The sequence below is a fragment of the Peromyscus californicus genome, unplaced genomic scaffold (assembly GCF_007827085.1).
Source record: "Peromyscus californicus insignis strain IS unplaced genomic scaffold, ASM782708v3 Scaffold_23__1_contigs__length_62951481, whole genome shotgun sequence".
In the NCBI taxonomy this organism is placed as follows: Eukaryota; Metazoa; Chordata; class Mammalia; order Rodentia; family Cricetidae; genus Peromyscus; species Peromyscus californicus.
The window spans coordinates 4814736-4834170 of record NW_026294534.1 but is presented as its reverse complement, the minus strand read 5'-3'; the positions used below and the strand labels follow the sequence as shown (position 1 = coordinate 4834170).

General features: G+C 42.5%; 1 protein-coding gene across 2 annotated transcripts in view; it reads left to right on the top strand.

Moving 5' to 3' along the window:
* Positions 1 to 19435, top strand: part of Lig4 (DNA ligase 4) — a 140396-nt gene that overhangs the window by 48274 nt on the left and 72687 nt on the right. For both annotated transcript variants that reach the window (XR_008221357.1, XR_008221358.1), the window contains 2 exons: positions 111 to 233; positions 8683 to 8767. The gene's annotated coding sequence lies outside the window, so the exon portion shown is untranslated. The remainder of the gene's footprint in view (positions 1 to 110; positions 234 to 8682; positions 8768 to 19435) is intronic.

Below are 19435 nucleotides of genomic sequence, written 5' to 3'. Positions count from 1 at the left end.
TACTCTTCCTTGCTCTCTTTCAAATTCATGGTCCCTTTTGTCATTAATTATATATATTTCTAAATATAACCTATTCAGTCCTATAATGTTCTCTGTATGTGTGTTTTCAGGGCGGACCCTTTGGTGTTGGATAACCAGTTGGTGTACTCTTCCTGGGTGCAGCTATTTCTCCCACTCTTAGCATTCCTTAGCTGCCTGTAGTTGTGTAGTCTTCCTGCAGTTGACGCTAGCACGTGAGTTGTTGTCCTTGTCTAGCGCACATTTGGGCAGTCATGTTGGTGAAACGTTGTGGTGATATTTTATTTGTGCTGAAATGTGGTGATATTTTATTTGTACGTTAATAAATAAAGTTTTTCTGGAGATCAGAGAAAATAGCAAGCCATTTTAAGTAAACACAAAGGTCAGGCAGTGGTAGCACACACCCTTAATCTGATCACTTGGCAGGCAGGGTTTCTGTGTGTTCAAGGCCATACTAGGAAACAGAGCGAAGCCTGGTGACACACGCCTTTAATCCCAGTATCAACCATAGAGACCTGGAGGTCTGTACAGACAGGCAAGTGACAAGGAAGTGAAGTAGCTGGGCTAAGAGCCAATACGAGGGCAGAACAGTAAGGCAATAAAGGCATGGGTAGACAGGAAGTAGCTCACTTTTGGAAGCTGCAGCATGGTGAGGTAAGGTTGGCTGGTGGCTATTCTTATTTCCCTGATCTCTAAGGCTTCCCCCCTATATTTGGCTCTGTGTTTTTTACTTAATAAGACCGCTTAGAAATTCATTACAAGATGTTATGAATGTAGCTTCTCGTATTTCTATGAGACACAGTCTCACAGTAAATGCCTTGATCCTCTGGTTCTTTCAATTTTTCCGCCCCCTCTTCTACAATCTTCCCTGAGCTTTAGGTGCAGGAGTTGTTTTGTAGATGTATCCATTGGGACTGGGCTCCAAGATGCTGCATTTTGATTGGTTGTGGTTTTCTGTAATGATAACCATTTCCCCCTCTTTATCTTCTCTGCCTTCCAGCCCCGCCTATCCTCTCTCCTGCCTTGCTATTGGCCGTTTGGCTCTTTATTAGACCAATCAGGTGTTTTAGACATGCACAGAAACACAGTTTCACAGAGTTAAACAAATGTAACAAAAAAGAATGCAACACAGCTTTGCATCTATTTTTAAACAAGTGTTCCATTGCATAAACAAATATAACACATCTTTAATTAATATTATACAGCACACTTCTAATCTGGATCTTTGAGGTAGGAAAACATATCTCTAATCCAGTTATTCTGAGGTGGGATGATCAACCTTTAATCTGGACCGCACCTTCTGTTGGAAGCCTATACAAAGGTCATGGAAGAAGGATGCTTTCTCTCTCTTTGCCTGCTTGCCCTCACTTTGGCTACCAAGTCCATTCTTTCACTGGTGTTAGAGCCAGCATATACTGAAGACTAATGCATTCAACCTCATGGATGGAACAACTACTGGATTCTTGGACCTTCCATTGGCAGACAGCCCATGTTGGACTAGCTGGAACACAGCCTATAAGCCATTCTAATAAATCCTCTCTCTCTCTCTCTCTCTCTCTCTCTCTCTCTCTCTCTCTCTCTCTCTCTCTCTTTCTTGTTATCTATCTATCTATCTATCTATCTATCTATCTATCTATCTATCATCTATCTACCTATCTATAATTATCTGTCTACCTATCATCTATCCACTTATCAATCATCTATTTATCTACCTACCTATCATCAATCAATCAATCAATCTATCTATCTATCATCTATCTATATCTATTCATTCTATAAATTCTATTTCTTTAGAGAACCCTGGCTAATATGGGCCCCTAGCTGGAGGAAGTCGGTGACTGTGAGAAATGACTTTAGAGCTCATACACAGCCCACATCTTTTCTCTTTTTCTTCCCATCTTCCATGAGGTGGAGGACCTCTTCCTCTTTGTACACCCACCACCATCATGTTCTGCTCAAATGCATGGCTCCAAGTGGCCGTGGGCTGAATTCTGTGAAACACAGTGGAAGTTATTTCTTTCTAAAGTGTTTTCTTTGGTGTTTCAATCACAGCAGCACAGAAGTAACCAGTACAGGACTCAATATACATGAATTCTTCATCTTCTGTCTTTTGCTCTTCATGTTTCTGCAACTGTTCCATTAAATTGTTCTGTATCTTACTTCTGAAATACACTTGGCAGATCTGTACTAAACATGTATGGAAGCGTCAATGACGTGTTGATAGGCTGTATGGCTGCTGTACTGGTGTTTACATTTCGAAGAAATGACTCCAGGTTTCACGTGAATGACAGTCCTGAATTGTAAAACCTAACCGTGGCTTTTGAGAAGCTTTACATCAATCAGAGGGGACAGAGGAAGTATCCCATGTTAAGCACTTGAGAACAGGACCTGGGTACTGAAGTTTAGTTCTACTTAGGAAATACGGGGCTATTTCTGTCAGAATCTGTGCCTTGTAGCCCATGGGTACATCTGACGTGAAGAGGTGACCAAGAGACCAGAAGTGAGGCAGGGTCTAGGCTGGGCCACGTGCAGGTGTGAGAATGCTGTTCAGAGGACCAGGCATATCTTTAAGGAGTTTTTGAGAGATCGTACACTTGGGAAGCAGATGGTTTGGCTTATAAATTAGCAGAACAGGGGACTTTCTCTAGAACAGAAGAGCTGATGAGGCTCAGACAGGTCAGAAGAAGGCTAAAAGAATATAGAGAACTTTCTTGTTTGCCACTTAGAAATCTGTGGTGTGGGTGTTTATTATTCCCACTTTCCCATGTTAAACCAAAGTATCCAAGTGTTTAAAATCCCTCCAAATGTTGTAGCTTTGGTAAATGTGGGCACTTTCGAGCTCAATCTGTCTCCCGAGAAGTCTAAAACTCACTTGGCAGCGAGGCTGCAGAACTTGTGGCCGCCAGACAGAGTGTGTGGGGTTTGCAGCGTCGGGGATGGGGTGACAAGTGAGTGGTAGGCATTGGTATCCTGGATGCAGGCCACAGGCTTGACTGTGGAAGACGGCAACGCCGGCCCATGTCAGTGTCATCCGGCTGAGGATGGACGTCAGCTCCTTCTAAAAGCATCCTCCTGGGAGCCCCGCCAACACAAGCTTCTTTTGGTTTCCTCGATTGAGGGAGACAGTTCACATACAGCAGCTTTACTCACTATGGGATCCTCAGAGTCAAAGGCTATTACTTTTACATTAATAGAATATAAATGGTTCTTAACTCAGTTTCCACTTTAAATATATGAGGGTAGATTATAATGCGGCAGAGTCCCATCATGAATTATTTATAAATAGAGGAGCTTCTTCCTGTTTTATAACTATGGATTTCCATAATTTTGAGCTGTCTGTGGATGACTCTAAAGCAGTCTTTAAAATATTTTTTAAAAAGTGGAAGAAGAAAATTGTTGAGAAAATATCTACTTTCATATGCATTCCTTAGACTATTTTGTATTTTAAGTTAAGGAAGGCTCACATCAAGGCAATCTAGTGGGTTTTATAGGTAAAAATGCAGCTTTGGGGAGTTTTAGGTCCCGATTCTAATGCATTTAAGGCTTGCTTCATTCCCACCACGCTACCAAACCCCGTGCTCATTTCACTCCATCCCTTTGATTACTCTCCACTCTCCCCTACTCTTCCAACCTCTCCTCATGTAGCTGTAGAGTTTCCTCAATGTCCCTAGGCTTCAATTTTCCTATTTTATACCTTCAGAGAGGAGACATCTGCCCCAGGACCTTCTCTTTCCTAGGAGACTTCAGCAAATGTCTTCCATCTCTTTGCCTTCTCTTGGTTAGTGGACATTCCTGAGGCTATAGGCTCCCAGCCCCTCTGTTTCCTACCCTGAAGCTGCTTGGCTGTCTTTACTGGTATCTATGTAGAAAGCTGACTGTGCTTTCCCTGAAAACCGCGCTGTGAATTCCCTTGTCGTTGATGAGGTGGAAACATCAAACATAAATTCAGCCGATATCACTGCCACAGATCACTTTTCCTTGCCATTTCATTTTGAATTACTTGAAAATGCATTTAGTTTATGTAAGACTTGTTTATGCTTACCTCCAATCGTCTTATGGCTTATTAAATAGCTCAATGTTTTGTTTAGTAACATCTGGAATCTATTTTTTTTTTGTATTTATGTAGTGTGTGCGTGCATACCTGTGTGTATATCTACTCATGTTGTGGTACATATTTGGAAGTAGGAGGACAGTTTGTGTTTTGGGGATTAAACTGGGTGAGCTTGACAGCATCTCTTTACCAGCGAGCACCTCACCAGCCCTGGAATCTATTTTGGTAAACAGGAAACTGAGGATCCAGGGCCTATTTTGTTTTATCTAACACAGTAATAAGAGTCTCATTATCTTTCCTTGGTGCTGTGTTAAATCCCTTATAACATATTTGCATTTGGGGATATTTGTTTTGTTTTATTCATTTGTCAACTATTTCCCTGCCATCACTTTCTTCTCATCTTTAACTATTAATTATTAAAGACATCAACTTGATTTTCTTAATAAAACTCAAGATATTTACAGGGTGAATTTAAAAATCAAGTTCATATGTGGAAAGAACTCTTTCTGTATCTGAAACACATCACATTTCCCAGAGAAAGTAATTTGCGATATTTCTGTCTAGAGATACCTAAGCTAAGGAAGGAAGGTGAGGGGACAGGTGATTAGTGTCCACCCATCTACCTGTCCACGCACAACACATAAAAGAGAATTTACCTGTGCGTCGTTAGGGACTGCTTACATTTTAAACATATCAACAGGTAGGAACATCTGCAGTGATTTCCATAGTAGCTACTGAAATGTCCATTCCTCCTCACAGCTGCAGAGACTCCTCTTCTACAGATGTGCTGGAGAACCATTGCTCTTTTAGTGGGCATTTAAAACGCACACTGCATGTGTATAGTGTGGCAGTGAGCACTGACGACTGTGACATTTTCTGCTCACCTGTGAGCAAGCTGGCAGGATGGATTGCTACAGGTGGGAGGGAAGTGAGAGAACAGTTGGGGTGCTGGCTGGCTCATACCCCCAGGAAGCTGCATAGCTACACTCTTGCAACAAGAGGACGTTCACTGCCATGTTCCATCTTCCTGGCTCACAAGCCAAGGGCCTGCCAGCTGGAGAGGAAATGCCATCTTACCTTGTTAAACTTGTATCCATTTATTTTAGCAACATCTTCTTATGCGGCTCACATATTACTTGTTTTTCTTCTATGAACTTTCTCCTTACAATTTCATATTAAAAAAAATGTGTCAGGGGCTGGAGAGACTGCTCAGTGGTTAGGAACACTTGTTCTCTTGCAGAGGAGCTGGGATCAATTCCTAGCACCCACATGGCAGCTCACAAACACCTGTAATTCCAGTTCCAGATAATCCTACATCCTCTTCTAACATCCATGAGTATGAGGCATGTGCGTGGTGCACAGACATACATGCAGGCAAATTGCCCATTGCCATAGAATTAAACTCTCTCTCCCTCTCCCCCCCTCTCCCTTTCTCTCTCTCCCTCTCCCCCCACCCCTCTCTCCCTCTGGCCCCTCTTCTCCACCCCCTCTTTTCCTCTCCCCCTCTCTCCCTCTCTGTCCCTCTCCCCCATCTCTGTCCCTCTCCTCCCTCTCCCTTTCCCCCTGCCCCTCTCTCCCCCTCTCTCCCCCTGTCTCTCCCTCTCTCCCTCTCACCCATCTCTCTCCTCCTCCCCGCTCTGTCTCCTCCACCCCCAGACCCACACAGCAGCACGGAACGTGTACTCATCAAGGTCTTTTGATTGTACAGGATCCTGTGCATTGCCTCTCCCTAATGTAACCTCTCTATTTGAAAGTTAAACCTTCATAAACTATAATCACATCAAGGGAAGTTTCATTTGAATCAGAATAATTCAATTGTAGGCTGTCTAAAAAGAGAATGATGCTCTGTCCTGTGGAATTTGCCGCCAGCGTTCCACTGGGGAGATGGTTTTATCATGTTTGCTTTTTGAAACGTTGAAGTGAAAGTGAAAGAGGAGTAGTATTCCTGAAGTGTGTGTCTTCTCTGTTACCCCCAAGTTGTTTATCCCTCAGAAACATGTAATTCCATTATTTATCACTGAGTATTATATGAACTGTCAATTTAAATTCCAGTGGTTCCCTTTATTTCTGTGTGTGTTTGTTCTGTGAGTGTTCAGTGAGCTCTGTCTCCACTGGATACATTTAGATTCCTGGACGCTGATACTTTCTAACCAAATGGAGTCCTTATTGCCGCGCTTTTGCAGAGATATGGAGCACCCAGCTCAGGGCTACCCGTAGACAAGTCTAAGAGAAAATCATGATGGACTGTGGTAATATTTCAAAGCAACACACTATCATAAACAAGTACCCACAAACTCTAGATATTTGAGAATATCTGCTATTTCCAGGTGGGTATTAGGCCCTAATTGTGTCATGAGCTTCTATAAGGCTATTGTGCCAAATATAAGATTCCCCTGAAAGCACCTAGTTTCTGGTAAAATGATGCCTGAGGACAGGACATTCAGGACCCTTTATCCAAAACACCATAGTTTTGTCCTTGGATGGAAAGATTGCCCTGTGGATGGGAAATCAAAGTGATTACAGTTTAAGATTAATTTTTTAAAAACTTTTTATTTATTCTGTGTGTCTTTCACATCATACATCTTGATCTCATTCATTTCCCTGTCCCTTCATGTCCACTCTCCCCTGCTATAACTCCTCAAAATAAAGAAAAAAAAGAAAGAAAAGGAAAAAAATTAAAAATCTCACCATGGAAGCTGCAGTGTGACAGTGAGTCACACCGTGAACCCCTTTGTCTGTGTATCTTTACTTGTAAGTGTTCATTGCAAAGAGTCATTGGTCTGGTTCAAAGCCTCTGGTTTTTACTACACTATCAATGTTGGGCCCTCACTGGGACTCTTCTTGGATATTCCCATGACCCCAGGGCTAGCTTCTCCAACTGTCCCAGGTGTCAATGGGGGGGCGAGGATTCTTAAGACTGGTTTTCCTGTGATGTGAACAATGTGGAACAATGTGCTGTGAGATCTGATTAAGGTGTAGGTTTGAGTGTGGGGCTCCCACCTGTCGGCTTTAAGAAATGCATGTCCTTGGAGAACAGGTTGGAAAACTGTGGATTGAGAGGTAAGCGGGGCAGGGTTGAGGGGCGGAATATGTTCCCCTGGCTTGTTAATAAGCTGTCGCTGTAATCTGGATGGAATTTCATTCTTACAGATTTTCTATAATCTGTAAGAATGGATTTTGAAGTCTGTAAGTCATATTTTACTCACTCATAGCAGCAGATAGCGTCCTGTTATGTCAGATTCCGGCTAATGCAAGGATAATGTGTTGACAGGCAGGTCTCTGCTTCAGTGATTTTATTCAAAGCTATCTCCAACATCTATTATGTTTTATGATCTTAGAACGTCACCCGTAATGATCATTATTTTAGACATTTATTTGTAGGTGTTCTCCCTAACCGTTAGATGACTGCTCTTTAAGGGAGCTGAAGTGCCAGTCCTTGCCTTGGCCTTCAGCCTTCCTGTAAGGGCACATTTTATTGTTTTACATGCTCTTATCCACCCTCATTCCCTCTAAGACTCTTCAGTTTTAGAGAAGGAACTATGCCTCCCACTATTGTGCATTCCCCAAACTATGAATTTGTGGCTATGAGGACTAAGGACCATCCAATAAGTAGACACAAAATAAGAGAGTTGAGTTTCATGAGCCAACATGGTAAGGCCTAGGGGACACACACCCACACTGGGAGGCAAAGTAGGCAAGTGTTAATGACCACACTTTTCCTAGAGTATTAACAAGCCCTCAGTCTTGTCATTAGCAAGGACTCCGTGCCCTTTCTAAGTTGAATTAAGCCCTGTTCTCTATTACAGACTTTGACTGAAACTTTAATTATTCATATAATTTCACCAATTATAACACAGCTCATTACTCATGTCAGATATGTTAATATTTTAAGTGCCCACTGTCCACTGGAACTCGGCAAGATGCTGTGGGGACACGAAATTAAAATCAAAGGGCAAAATGCACAGCCTACCCATTTTCAATATATTCCGATAGCTAATAGCCTAACTCTGTCACGGGCCCCTTATCAATGACCAGAGCTGGGGATGGTTACCACTCTGTAGACAGATGTTAGTAGAAGGTCACTGTGTTTGATGCAGCCCTAATTGGCACGGTGACAGATTTTTCTCAATATAGCATGTTACCCAGTGTTTTATTTTCATAGTTAGTAATTGTTATGATTTGAGTATGAAGTGTCTCCCACAGGCCCACATAGTTAAACACTCGGTTCCCAGTAGTGGTGCTGTTTTAGGAAGCTGTAGAACCTTTAGTAGCTGAGGACTGGGGGGGAGGAAGTGGGTTAGCCTGGGTTCACACTTTTCCTCAACCTCTCTGCTTCTTGCTCCATGCCAGGTAACAGGTGGCTGCCTCACACTCCACACTGCCACAGACCACGCCAACCCTGCCACCATGCCTTTCCCACCATGATAGACTGTCCCCTCTGAACTGCAAGCCAGAATAAGTCCTCCATTTCCTAAGTTTTTTTTTTCCCCCAGAAAGTGATGCAGCACAGTGATATGAAAAGCAACTCACACAGAAACTTAGGGCGAGAAGTAGCCAAGAGTAATGGAACCCCTAGTCAGCCGTGACACATTTAACCCTGTCTGTCTTCTTAGGTTTATTGTGAATGAGATGATGAAAAGTGGATTATATTATGGAAGCCTGAGAGCAGCGCATTGGGGAGCATGCGATATGCACCAGGTGAGCGGTCATATGATGGTGTTACTGGAAAGTAATCCAAGCCATTGTCTGTCATCACAAAGGCTTTTATTTTGAGTCCTGTGCTTCTTGGTGCTGATAGTGAGACATGAATCCTTCATGAGGCCTCTAGCTGGGATGGAACCGTGTGGACAGACTGGATGCCGATGGGTGCAGTCAGACACTTTTCTCTGTCCTGCACTGGCCCCACAGTCCCACAGCTGCCTTTAAAACAATCGCTCAGAGGCTTAACATTAATTACAAACTGTTTCATCTATGGCTCAGGCTTCTTTCTAGGTAGCTCCTTCATCTTAAATTAACCCATTTCTGTTAATCTATGTTTTGACACACAGCTGTGGCATTACCTGTGTTCCATCACATCTTGCTCCCCCAGCAGTGCTCAACATCTCCACTGACTCCACCGTCTTCTCCTTGCCTCTCTGTTTGGATTCCCCACCTGGCTCTATTCTGCCTTGTCATAGGCCATAGCAGCTTCTTTAGCAATGGTAGCAACACATATTCACAGCACCCAGAAAGACTATCCCACAGCACGTCTCCTTTTCTGTCTAATCAAAACAGAAGGTTTTCATTTTTAACATAGTAAAATTACATATAACAAAACAGTTATCAAGCAAGAATTACAGTTACAATATCTAGTCTATTTGTATTTGGCAAATTAAAGAAAATATTCTATCATCTATCCTATTGTTGTGAGTCTAAGGTTTCATATCTAATTTATGTTTTATCATAACTAAGGAAAACTATAATTATAACTATCTAGTCTTCAACTCCATCAAAGACCCAGAAGGATATAATATCACCTAAGTAAACAGGAAGTACATTGTAAGCAACTTCCAAAGTTCTAGAAAGACAGAGACATCTGGCTGCCTGGACAGTCACCCAAAGTTCTTCTCTAATGTTGGGGTATTCATCTTCAGCCTACAGGCCTAGAGTCTCTGGCAGACTTTTTAGTGAAACAGGAAATTTGAAGGACCATTTCATCTGTCTTAGCAAAGTTCATCAGTCTCTTTCCTCTGTGTCCTGCAGAACGTCTGGCAGTATCTTCTGTGAAACAGGAACCTGAGGGGCCATCTCACCCTGTTTTGGTGAAGTTCAGTGATCATTTTCCCCTGGGTCCTGCATGTCTAGTTTATACAACATACTGTCAAGCAGTCCAAGTAAGAGCAGTTTCTTGCCCAGATGGCTAGGCTTGCCACATTGAAAGCAACTTCATAAGGAGTTTCTTTGATGCCCATCATCTCTGAAGTGAATTGGTGTTGCCAGGAGCAGATGTGTCTCACTGTCATGAAAAACCCTATGTTAACAAAATATTTTAAATGCCTTATTCTATAGGTCTTTGAAGTATCTGAAGACCATCTACCTAAAAATATATCTCTCTATGATCCTGAAAACATACCTAACATATCTACAAATTTGATTGTTATAGGTGAATAACTACTGACTTATGTTTTTGATTATCCTAAATAGTTTAAAATAATAGCTTTCAAAAATTAGATCTTTACCTTCTATTTTAAGTGAACTGCATAGGTACAGTACCTTAAACAATTCTGAAATTGCTTGCTTACACTTCCTGTCTTCTCAAGTAACATTATTTTCCTCTCAGGTCTTTGATGGGGTTGTAGACAGTTATAGTTATAATCTTCTCATATCTTAGTTAAGAACACTTTAGGTACTGAAGTCAGAATCTTTAGGATAGGACAGCTATTGGAGTAATCTCTGTAGCATGCCATTTACCTATGGTCTGGACATTTCTGGATATTTAGTATGTGTCTCTTGTTTGATGTTGTTCTTGCTGGTTGTATTTCTATTTTGTTTATGTTATTGCCTTTCCCATCTCCTGGACAATACTTGATAATTGTTCCTATTGTATGTAGTTCTGTATTAGGTTAGTTAGAACTTTCTTATTTAGACAAAAGGGGCAGATGGATACTTTTCCACCTATGACCTTGAAGTACCAGCCCCTGGGCATGGCCTCAGGGCTACCCTTAAGACCTGAGAGGCACATATGCCACAGTCTCTCTCTCCCTCATGGGCTTGGATGGTGCGGACTGACTTAGATGGCAGAACAGCATGGGACAGGACCTCAGCCTTCCAGGACCCTGTGACAATTCGCCTATTCTGTTTAGTGAGCTGTCTTTTCCAATCTATGTCCTGATAAATTCATTATTCCCCTTAAGCAGACTCCCTTGGATTTCTCGCTATAGATGGGTATGTGAGTCCATTTGTCCCTTGATGCCCTGGAGGGTGAGCAGTAAGGACCTGGGGTGCTGATGTCCTGTGCAGAGAGTGGAAGGATAATATGACAGGAGGATGTGGGGGTCACTTAAGCTGCTCAAGCTGAACATCTCTCACAGAGCCATGAGTTTGTCAGCTGTTCCATTGTTGGGTGTGATGGAGGACGTGACCCAGGCCTCTCACCTGGCCATGTGTGCACCACTGTTGCCCCTCTGGAACTCCTCACATCATTTTCCAAATTCTTCCTTTTCACAAGGACATCAACAATATTGGTTGAATGGTTCACCTCAAAGAGCCCAAGTTGCCTTGATTACCTCTGTAGCCTTGTCTACAAATAAGGTCATCTGAGGTATTGGAGATTAGAATTTAAGCTTTGTGTGTGTGTGTGTGTGTGTGTGTGTGTGTGTGAGAGAGAGAGAGAGAGAAAGAGAGAGGGGGGGGGAAGGCCTAAAAAACTCCAAAACCTGTTCGGACGCAAACTAAGCTGTTCCTGTAGTCTGAAAATGGAATACATTTGATAAAGACCATTGATCCCACATTGATCCCATTTAGATGAATCAATATACATAAAGGTTTTCCCTGAAATTCACAGAAAATCCAATGTGATCTAGACAAATTATTTGGCAGGCTAACCCGGAGTGAATGAGAAGGATAACGAGTGGTAAACGCAGCTCTTCAGATAACACTGGCATGGGTTTTAGGAATATAGAACAGTCATCACAACCCCTTTGGTAGACCTCTATCTCCAAAAATCTACACAATTCCTAACAGCAGCAAAATTACAGTTATGTAGTAGCAACAAAAATTATTTTATGGTTGGGGATCACCACAACGTGAGGAACTGTATTAAAGGGTCGCAGCATTAGGAAGGTTGAGAACCACTGGCTTAGGGCCTGGGTCAGAGCAACTGGAGGCTGCAGGTGGATCTTCTGACCTTGGGTGAGATAAGTTCCCAATGCTTATTTTTCTCAGTGTGTGCCAAGGGGTGGTTGTGTTTCTCCTGAAGGCTGTTGTGGGTTTGATTCTGCCTGTCTCTGCTATAATCTGGAGAAGAGCGCTTAGCACACAAAAGCTATTAGCAATTTATATTATTAATTTTTTTCTATTGAAGTGTATGCCTGAGGAGTGTCATGGCTCAGCCTCAAATGTATTCTCAGCAAAGGAAAGCCATCAGCAGCAAAGAGTGATTTCAAAGTCGGTTTTATGAACCACAGGTACCTCAATAGTTCAGAGACTATTGTCACACCTCTACCTGTGGCACGATCAAAACATCCACCCAGTCCTCCCTTATCTCGGGTGACGTGCGTTGGCTCCCAGTGTGACCATTTCACAGATCTGGGGTGGAACCTGAGTTCCTTACGCTTGAATTTCACTGTTCACGTGGCTCCTGTTAACACAATGCCATGCATATGTGAGGGTCTTGATCAGGGTCAGGTTCCCTCATCCCAGCTGCGTGTGGAGAAAAGAACATCAGTCATGTAACAAGTAAGCGGTACATTGGTGATGAAGGATTTGGGGAAAGAAATATGAACTGAAAGCATGATTTTTTTTCTCCTTTTACAGAAAACTATAAATTTTATTCTTAAGATTCACCCAGCAGTGCGTGTCACACTATTAACAGCAGCCAATTCCATAATTAGCAATTAAGGCTTTTACTTTAACATCTTGTTTCTAGCCTTGGTTGGAGTTTCCTCGAGTCCAGGGGTCCTTGTGCCTGTGTCTCTGCCTCAATGAAGAGATGTAGATAGAACTCACAAGTCTCTGTGGGTGGAGACCATACAGGAACAAGCAGACAGAACTCACAAGTCTCTGTGGGTGGAGACCAGACAGGAACAAGTTTTAAATGATTTATTGTTTCAGGGGCTATAATGTTTTCCTACTCATCTTAAATTGATTTGGGATTGGTGTAAAGTAGAAGTTGTCTTAACCATTAAGAATATTTGGTGATATTTGTGAGCTCTACAAGAGGGTGGCAGAGTTCAATTATATTCTAGTGGAATTCTATGTTTAAAAAGATGCTTCCTTTAGAGGAAGAGAGCAATTTTTAGCCCAATCGATGGCCCTTAGTCATAGTTGTGCCTGCCATGGCCTGCTAAAACCAGGTAGAGGGAACAGAAAACTCTAACAGTCCTTGACCTCATTAGAGAACAAGAGAGAGAGGAAATGATGTCACTGTGGACTGTGGGATGCAGGATAGGCAAGCACATGAAAGGGGAGCTGGAAGAGACTGGGGATAAGGGCACAGAAGTCCCTCAGCAGGGCAACACCAGCAGACGGAAGCAGCTTTTATATTCCAGCTACCCCCCCAAACGCTCTGATTCATTTGCCGTGTACTGAGTTTCATGAAGTTGAAGTCAATGCAAATTAAGCAACACTGAGCTCCAGAGAATTAAAGAACTGATAATATAAAGCAGGTTGGGACTTTTTCTCTAAGTCCGCAGACCAAATGGTTAAAACATTGTTAAAAATGTATGTTTTTTCTTAATTGAAAGTTTTAGTTTCTTGAGAATTTCACACTTGAGTTCTGTATTTTCATCATTTCTACCCTTTCTTCTAACTCCTCCCTTGTCTCCCTCCCTGACTCCTTCTCAAAGTCATGACCTCTTTTTTAACTGTTATTGCTTTACACACACACACACACACACACACACACACACACACACACACACACACACACCTTGCTGAGTCCATTCAGTGTTGTTTGTATGTACATGTGTTCAGGACTGACCACTGGGATTGGTCATATCCTAATGCTGACAGATGTGATCATCACACAGGACTTGCTTATGCAACCGCTTGTTGAGATTTCATGTATGTGGAATCCCTGCAGTGTCTAGAAGACACTGTCTCTTACCTTGTTTTCTGGCTCTTACAGTCTCTCTGCCCCACCCTCCATCATGTACCCTGAACCTTAGGTGTATTATCACTTGTGTTGTGGATGTATCACTGGCGATGGGCACTCCAGGTTCACTTACACTCGGCATTTTGGCCAGTTTGGGATCTCAGAAGTAGCGTCTATCTGACGCAAAAAAGAAGCTTCTTTGGTGAGGGGTGAGACTACACTTAGCTACAAATTTCACACAGAATATTTGAATTGTACTCAAGAAAAAGCATCGCCTATTTCTTGGTTGCATTAAAAGTACTAACTAAATCTATAGCTGTTCTGAGACCCAAATTGAGTAAATATTCAAATACTAATGTTATCACATATAGAGATTACCATTCACTCCACAGTCCTATTGCTAAGCTTTTCAGAGTGAAGTTTAAATTACTGTTTGAGACAGCAGAGCATTGGTCCCCAGAGGCAGAGAGTGGAAGCCAGTGAAGGCCTATGAAGAGTGAGAAGGAACTTCAGGTGCTATGGAGATGTCCCCAATGTGGTAGAGATGGTGCTTAAGAGACCAAACACAGTCAGGAATCCCATCCACTGTGGATTTCAGAGTGACAGTTTCCAGTGTAGCTTAAGTTCATCTGAGTGAAACAGATGTTCTCTCACCAAGTCCCAAAGCTGTAATCCTCTGCCACGAATGACGTTTCCTAATGTCGTGGAATCATGCTCTGAAGGAATGAAAGACTTGTGGAATCTGTAACTCACTCAACTGTCATGAATTACCACTGACCTAAAATAAGTTGTAACTTAGAGTTTAATGACTAGAAATGGAGGAAAGTCAGAGAGAGCCAGGGAGCTGGGAGTTAGGATAAGTCTTGGCTCATTTTCTGGGATAAGAATTGATGCTATTATTAGTGTCCTCCCTGTTGGGAGTTCCCTGCATTTTGAAGATTTCTGATTTCATTGACCATGTCATCTCAATCTGTCATGGTATAAACAATGTGAATGCTCAAGCCTTGGGGTGTGGTTGGAGTCATGGAATCCACACCAATCCTGTCACTTGGTGCTGTGTTCAACCTCACAGTAGAGTTAAAAAAAAAGGTTACTCACAATGTTTACCTGTATACTAGACATCAGGCCATACAGGGGAATAGCCTCATGCAAATAACCGGTTTCACATATATATGGGGTCACATGAGGTTAACAGCAGAGTATCAGGTTGGTCTGATTGGCTTTGAGTCCCCACTAGGTGATGTGTGGGAACTTGAGCTGAATGCATAGTCTGTCAGCCTTGATATCTTCATCTGTGAAATGGGGTAGTGAGAGCACTTTATTCAATAGGTCAGTGTGAATCTCTAGTTGACAGAAACGCTCATGCCACTGACTGGCAGAGAGTCTATCACAGTCTTGGAGTGTAGGAGAAACAAGATGAGCCCATTTCTGGTAAGGTGGGGCATGATGGAGTATGCTGCCCATGTTTAAAGTGTGTCTCCACTGCCGAAGGAGGTGTCATGAGCCCCCTTTTAACAGTGTTCTTAATCTATTTTTAAAAGGTCTGCAATAGGAGAATGGAGACCATATAATTCATAAAGGCAGACGTTTACGTATCTTACAGATTTGGAACTCCATTAAGCATGGCACCGAGTTCTTGCTTTTTGGTTTGGGATGTCCTAACACAAAGTGTAGAAGTGGGAGCATGTGGAATAGAAGCTACGTGGTCAAAAAGTGAGAGATAGGCACCAGGCTTCGTTGTAGTACCCGCTGTCATGACAACTAACCCATGTTCGGGAAAACTAGATTAATTCCTTCCTGAGAGTGGAGCACTCAGGATCTAATTATTCCCTAAAAGCCCCACCATTTCTCAATGCAGGTTCAGTGAGATCAAGATTTCAGCAAATGAAACATTAAGAGACAATCCATAGTCTAATCAATGTACAGATTATAAAATATCATATCAAAGTTAATAATAATTGTTATAATTATAAAAATAATATAAAATAGCCAAGCATCTAGTTATTTGCCCAGGCAAATTTAGAAAACTAAGAAAGCAAACTCACCAGATACCTGACCTCACTCACTTACGTGATGCCCTTTTATAGTCAGCCACAAGATTCTTGAAGGGAAAACATTTGTTTTTGTACCTGCACACTATATAATACATGCAGATTGTTAATAATTTCCAAAGGAACCCATATGGATTCTGTATCCAAAATAAGCTTTCCTCCATGCTTGGCTAAATAAGATCCTCGAGAATGAATCTAATATATAAGCAAATTAAGGATAAAAGACAATTGTAATGGAGTCAAGAAGTACTGTCAGAGGTTTAGAGAGAAATATTCTCAGTGTCTGCCTCAAGAGAGGCAGAACACATGTGGCTTCAACATGTGTGCTCCTCTGTTTCCCAGATCCATCCAGTATGCAGACTTTGAAAGGTACAGCTACTTATGATTTCGTGGGCTTACAACACTTTTTACTTCAGTATTCTTTTTTATGGGCTGAAGGAATAGATATTGATGAAATGGCCTAAAATATATTGTTTTCCTGTTTTTACTTTAAAACTTTCAGTGGTATTAAATTCCCATAGGATGTCACATAGGATGAAGGAGGAAAAAGGGACTTCCATTCATCTTTTAACTGTTGGAGGTGTGTTCAGTAGGCATTAACCTGGCACCACAGCAAGGAAAACAAGGCAAGTGTGATTCTGATGATGGGGAAGGGTCAAAGCCAATGTGGCTACATTTGAACAACCATACTGATGGAAAATCTAAAACAAGACAACACAAAACAGAACAAGAGCAATTGTGAGCAGTGGCATTATCAGAGAGCCACGCCTTCCTGAACACGCTCACAAGAGCCCACTTACAATGTTCAGACAACAGGCTGGGGGTGGGCTTGGTGCTGCTCACTCCAGATAGTGGCCAGTCAATCGGCCAGGAAGAAAAGGATTGGCAGTGCGGAGGATGATGGGAAATGCAGTGTGCACCTTGTACACATATGCCAAAGCTCAGAACTTGCCCTGCTGCTGCTGAGCGGTTTCCTCTGTGTCTAAACATTCCCTCCAGGACATAGGTGAGAAGGCTCAGGAGATAATAAAGTTCACACACTTGGGAGAGCTGAGACACACCAACAAGCCTGGGAAAGGCTGTAGAGGCAGCAAACTTCCGGGAGAGAGCAAACTGACCACGTACAAAACGGAACTCCAATATGTAAATATGACATTACAGTTTCTTTATGGCCACAAAGTAGTGGAAAGTTTGTAAGAACAGATATGAAAGAGAAGGAAAACACAGTTAAGACAGAAAAAAAAACTCCGTTTGCATTTGTCAGTTAAAAATAAATGGACTAAGATATTTTGATCTTAAGATTTATTAGATAATTGAAGGGGAAGAAATCATGGGTCGAAGAAGGTGTGTATTGAAACAGTAAAGATTTTATGCAAATATACAAGTAGTATTGTGTTACTTAGGTTGTAAGTTTTCTCCAATTATCAGTGTTAGCTCTAACTTCACATTAACATTGGTTTAATCCCTATCTGTGTTTAAATCTTGGCACCATAGCTCATTTCCCTTCTTTTCTGGATAAAAGTAACCCTGTGCTTGTATTTCTAGTTTGAGGTGATTTGAATTCTCCCCTTGATCTCAACAGGTTTAGGTATTTGTTTCCATCATGGGTTTCAGGGTGAGAACACAGATGGGCCTACTAGGTGTACACTGAGACTTTTGAAAGTGGAGACTAGTGACCATACACTTTATTTTGGATAACGCACACACTGACACTCGTTTCTCTCACTGGTGAGGGTTGGAGTTGAAGAGAACATAGAAGCCCTGCTGACTTAACGATGATCTAGTCTGATTATGTAATAGCTTCCTCTAAGCCAGTTCCCTCAGTGGCAGAGTCAGTTCTGCTTGAACTTGGTGTCTTCTCATTTCATCGGTGACTTCCTCTCTTGTCGTCCACTTCTATGTATCTACAACAAGCTCATGACTGCCTGTCCTCACTGTCTCCCTCAGTAAGTTTCCAGGTTAGTAACTGAGCTCCCGGGACTCTGGCTATACTCTCGGGCGAGGCTGGAGAAGGACTCCCACTTCCATCTTGCTGGGGTTTTATGTGCTAGTTTCACTGATGTTGTGATCAAACATCCTGATCAGAAGAGCTTAAGGGAGAAAAGGGTTTATTTGGACCCCAGTTTCAGATTATAATCTATCATTTTGGAGAACTGAAGGCGGGAACATGAGTATCTGGTCACATCACATGTGTAGTCAGAGAGAATGAATATGTTCTTGCTTGCTTACCTGCTGCTTAGCCCCCTGTCTCCACTCATAAAGTTCAGGGCCCAGCCTATGACATGTGGCCACTCATATTTAGGGTGGGCCTTTCCCATCAATCAAGGCAATCAAGACAATCCCTCATAGACATGCCCGCAGGCTAACCTGACCTGGGGCTAGCAGTCTTTCAGACTCTCTTCCCTGGTGATCCCAGATGGTGGCAAGTTGACTTTAAAACTGACCACTCACTCTACTATCCATAGCAGGACTACCTTTAGTTGACCTCTTTCTCAATGCCAGACAGAGTTCAACCTGTCCTGAAGACCCTAATGACTTTCTTACCACCGACAGCCATGAAAAGCGGGAGGCTCTTGCTATCTGAGTGATGATTCATTCAGTGCTCCTCCTGGACAGTGACGGATGCCCTGGTGGACAATATGATGTTTCTTCCTGTCTTGCTTCCTCATGGAGAGATGGAGTGGATAGTTTGGTACCCCAGCGTGAGTCCCCTTACTCTGGAGTCCATCTTGACTCTGTTTTTGTTATTCTTCCTTCTACCTTGCACACACCGTTATCTAAACTCCTTGGAGAACAACTTGTACCCTTACATAAGCCTCTCCCACTAGGTATTTTTTCAAGGTCATGTTAGAATATCTGTACAATTTTATTATGAAAACTTCTGATGGATTTTTAGTCAATTCCCATTTTAATGTCTCCTGCTGCTGGGAGACACCGACAATGGTTCTCTGAAGTTCAGAAAATCCCTGACATTTTCTATCCACTTGACTCAACCTCAATCACTATGAATACAGAAGTGAAGAATTCACCTTGGCTTTGAAGCCTCATGGCCCAGTTAGGCTAGGCAGACAATGGTAGACAATGCCTATCACTGTACATTGGTTAGGGCTGTAGTAGACAGCCTTTGCAGCTATTTGAGGACAGAACAGAACAATGTGGAAGGTTTTAAACAGGGAACAGGAATTGTCCCAGCATCACAGAAAGATGCTGGAGCGTTTGTGACAGACGACAGCAGTGTGTGCAAAGACATTGCTGTGGAGAGTGTGTGCCCAGGAAAGGGAGAGTCATGGCTGAATGGTGGGGCATGAAAGAGAGAGAGCTAGTGAGCAAGCAAGCGAGAGAGACACAGACAGAGAGACAGAGACAGACAGATACAGAGAGACAGAGAGAGAGCTAGTGAGCAAGCATGAGAGTGAGAGAGACACAGACAGAGAGACAGAGACAGATAGACAGACACAGAGAGACACAGAGAGAGAGCTAGTGAGCAAGAGAGACACAGACAGATAGAGACAGACAGACAGA